Source organism: Anastrepha ludens, unplaced genomic scaffold (genome assembly GCF_028408465.1).
Source record: "Anastrepha ludens isolate Willacy unplaced genomic scaffold, idAnaLude1.1 ptg000040l, whole genome shotgun sequence".
Taxonomy (NCBI): domain Eukaryota; kingdom Metazoa; phylum Arthropoda; class Insecta; order Diptera; family Tephritidae; genus Anastrepha; species Anastrepha ludens.
Window position 1 is genome coordinate 72,501 of NW_026530058.1, and position 4,275 is coordinate 76,775.

The window sequence follows — 4,275 nt, forward strand, 5'->3', positions numbered from 1 at the left end:
TAACAAGGTTTCCGTAGGTGAACCTGCGGAAGGATCATTATTGTGTTCCATATCCGTAAGAAAAACAAACAATGCCAAAACAAATAAAAACAAAAACAAACAAAAGAAAAAAAAAAAAAAAAGAAAAAAAAGAAAAATTTATAATTATTTTGAATCCATATTCTTTTTATTCTTTTTCATTCAATTTGTTATCCATCAATTATATCATATTAAATATAATATGATGGTACATTTTGTAATGTTTTTTCTTATTTTTTCTTTTAAAAACCTTTAAACATGAAAATAGAAAGTTGTACTTATTATTCATTTGATTGAATGATAAGTTAATTTGTTCACAATAACAAAAGTGGTATATATTTATTATTATATTTATATATAAATAAAATGATTAAAAAAATACAAAATAATCAAACATAATAAATACCACCACTGTATTATTGTTGAACTAAGACATTCGCAACTTAATAAAAATGTTTAGAGTTAAATATATTTGATATATATTATTGAAAGAAAATCAATTTATATTTTATTATTATTATTATTTAATTTTACTCTTTCAATTAATATATGCAAAAAAAAATTGACATTTGTTATAAATAAAAATAAATAAAAAAATACTCTAAGCGGTGGATCACTTGGCTCATGGGTCGATGAAGAACGCAGCAAACTGTGCGTCATCGTGTGAACTGCAGGACACATGAACATCGACATTTTGAACGCATATCGCAGTCCATGCTGTTATGTACATTAAATTAAATTTTAAAGTACTGCTTGGACTACATATGGTTGAGGGTTGTAAGACTATGCTAAATAAGTTGCTTATTCTTTTATAAAAATAATTGAATTTAAGCAAATGTGTATATTATTGGATTTTAAATAATTCATAATATTAATAGCAAAAAAATAAAGATATATAATGAATTTTTTATTTATTAATATATTCTTAAAAAAAAAAAATCCTCTCAAATAAAATGAAATAAAAAAAATTTTGAATCTAAGTATTCTCTTTAAAAAATTTTCATATTATTTATAATATATAAAATATTAATTTATATATGTAATTAAAGGAGGAATGTCTAGCATAAAAATTAATTTTTTTTATTCTAGAATTGCCTCATTTTACATAATTATTATTTATAATATATATTTATATAAAAGGAAAAAAGAAAAATAGAGATGAAAAGATGATATAATTATTTATTAAATTGTGAGAAGATAAAAAATATTTTAAAACAACCTCAACTCATATGGGATTACCCCCTGAATTTAAGCATATTAATGAGGGGAGGAAAAGAAACTAACAAGGATTTTCTTAGTAGCGGCGAGCGAAAAGAAAATAGTTCAGCACTAAGTCACTTTGTCTATATGTCAAATGTGAGATGCAGTGTATGGAATATCTTAATATCTAGTATGAGAAATTAACGATTTAAGTCCTTCTTAAATGAGGCCATTTACCCATAGAGGGTGCCAGGCCCGTATAACGTTAATGATTACTAGAAAGATATTTCCAAAGAGTCGTGTTGCTTGATAGTGCAGCACTAAGTGGGTGGTAAACTCCATCTAAAACTAAATATAACCATGAGACCGATAGTAAACAAGTACCGTGAGGGAAAGTTGAAAAGAACTCTGAATAGAGAGTTAAATAGTACGTGAAACTGCTTAGAGGTTAAGCCCGATGAACCTGAATATCCATTATGAAAAATTCATCATTAAATAATTAAAAATAATGTGCATTTTTTTCATATAAGGACATTGTAATCTATTAACATAATAAAGTATTTATCAAAAGATCATTGGTGATATTAAGTTTATTTAAATTAATTTGCTTTTTAAGCATATTAACATAGAATAAATACTAATGATTTGATAAAGTGTTGATAGATTTTATTATATATAATGCTAAAATTCATTTTTTGAATTTTACAAAAAATTTAATATCTATGATATTAATATTTATTTGTATGCATTTATATGATTAACAATGCGAAAGATTCAGGATACCTTCGGGACCCGTCTTGAAACACGGACCAAGGAGTCTAACATATGTGCAAGTCATTGAGTTATATTAAACTTAATGGCATAATTAACTTAACTTAAAAATATAATGGGATTAATTTTTAGTCTATTTTCTTAAATAGTCAATTAATTCAATCCCGGGGCGTTCCATATAGTTATGTATAATGATAATTTATTATTATTTATACCTCTAACTGGAGCGTACCTTGAGCATATATGCTGTGACCCGAAAGATGGTGAACTATACTTGATCAGGTTGAAGTCAGGGGAAACCCTGATGGAAGACCGAAACAGTTCTGACGTGCAAATCGATTGTCAGAATTGAGTATAGGGGCGAAAGACCAATCGAACCATCTAGTAGCTGGTTCCCTCCGAAGTTTCCCTCAGGATAGCTGGTGCATTTAAAAATTATATAAAATAATCTTATCTGGTAAAGCGAATGATTAGAGGCCTTAGGGTCGAAACGATTTTAACCTATTCTCAAACTTTAAATGGGTAAGAACCTCACCTTTCTTGATATGAAGGTTGAGGTTATGATATAATGTGCCCAGTGGGCCACTTTTGGTAAGCAGAACTGGCGCTGTGGGATGAACCAAACGTAATGTTACGGTGCCTAAATTAACAACTCATGCAGATACCATGAAAGGCGTTGGTTGCTTAAAACAGCAGGACGGTGGACATGGAAGTCGTAATCCGCTAAGGAGTGTGTAACAACTCACCTGCCGAAGCAACTAGCCCTTAAAATGGATGGCGCTTAAGTTGTATACCTATACATTACCGCTAAAGTAGATGATTTATAAAACAATTTCGATTGATTTATAAATTTTGAAACTTTAGTGAGTAGGAGGGTACAATAGTGTGCTTAGAAGTGTTTGGCGTAAGCCTGCATGGAGCCGCTATTGGTACAGATCTTGGTGGTAGTAGCAAATAATCGAATGAGACCTTGGAGGACTGAAGTGGAGAAGGGTTTCGTGTGAACAGTGGTTGATCACGAGTTAGTCGGTCCTAAGTTCAAGGCGAAAGCCGAAAATTTTCAAGTTTTTAATAAAAAAAAATATTAATAAAATTTATATATATATATTAAAAAATAATTAAATACTTGAATTATTTTGAACGAAAGGGAATACGGTTCCAATTCCGTAACCTGTTGAGTATCCGTTTGTTATTAAAAATGGGCCTTGTGCTCATCCTGGCAACAGGAACGACCATAAAGAAGCCGTCGAGAGATATCGGAAGAGTTTTCTTTTCTGTTTTATAGTCGTACTACCATGGAAGTCTTTCGAAGAGAGATATGGTAGATGGACTAGAAGAGCATGACATTTACTGTTGTGTCGATATTTTCTCCTCGGACCTTGAAAATTTATGGTGGGGTCACGCAAACTTCTCAACAGGCCGTACCAATATCCGCAGCTGGTCTCCAAGGTGAAGAGTCTCTAGTCGATAGAATAATGTAGGTAAGGGAAGTCGGCAAATTAGATCCGTAACTTCGGGATAAGGATTGGCTCTGAAGATTGAGATAGTCGGGCTTGATTGGGAAGCAATACCATGGTTTATGTACTCGTTCTGGGTAAATAGAGAATTACGATTCTTGTTCCCCGGATAGTAGTTACGTAGCCAATTGTGGAACTTTCTTGCTAAAATTTTTAAGGAATTATATCATTCGATATATATTCTTTTTAAATTATAACGATTATCAATTAACAATCAATTCAGAACTGGCACGGACTTGGGGAATCCGACTGTCTAATTAAAACAAAGCATTGTGATGGCCCTAACGGGTGTTGACACAATGTGATTTCTGCCCAGTGCTCTGAATGTCAAAGTGAAGAAATTCAAGTAAGCGCGGGTAAACGGCGGGAGTAACTATGACTCTCTTAAGGTAGCCAAATGCCTCGTCATCTAATTAGTGACGCGCATGAATGGATTAACGAGATTCCTACTGTCCCTATCTACTTCCCCCAGCGGTGCAGGGGTTAGAATATGCCCGAGGTAAGGTATGCCTGTCGTAAAAGGCGACTAAAATCTAGGTTTGCCAGTGCCTGAGTAGTATGGATGCTCAACTGGCAGAGTCTTCGGGTTCGATGTCTTACCGGAGACCTTAACTCGGTACCACGGGGAACAGGAGCCCTCAGAGTTCGCTCTGACCTGTTCTATGGGAACGGCCCTTCGGGGAGGTTTTCGTGGTGGCTGTGGTTGAGACCTAAAGCGCGGGTAGAGCTTTAGCTCGATGTAGTGTTGCAATTAACCGGGTGTCGGGAC

General features: G+C 33.1%; 2 non-coding genes and 1 pseudogene across 2 annotated transcripts in view; all 3 read left to right on the forward strand.

The window, feature by feature from the left end:
• Positions 1–40, forward strand: part of LOC128871184 (small subunit ribosomal RNA) — a 1,991-nt gene extending 1,951 nt beyond the window's left edge. Inside the window, exon 1 of the ribosomal RNA XR_008455792.1 lies at positions 1–40. This exon is cut by the window's left edge and continues 1,951 nt beyond it. This is a non-coding gene — a ribosomal RNA (small subunit ribosomal RNA).
• A 575-nt stretch (positions 41–615) lies between these two features.
• Positions 616–796, forward strand: LOC128871178 (5.8S ribosomal RNA). The gene has a single exon (XR_008455786.1). It is a non-coding gene; the product is annotated as a 5.8S ribosomal RNA (ribosomal RNA).
• Positions 797–1,233: 437 nt separating this feature from the next.
• On the forward strand, positions 1,234–4,007 carry LOC128871193 (large subunit ribosomal RNA; annotated as a pseudogene).
• The last annotated feature ends 268 nt before the right edge of the window (positions 4,008–4,275 follow it).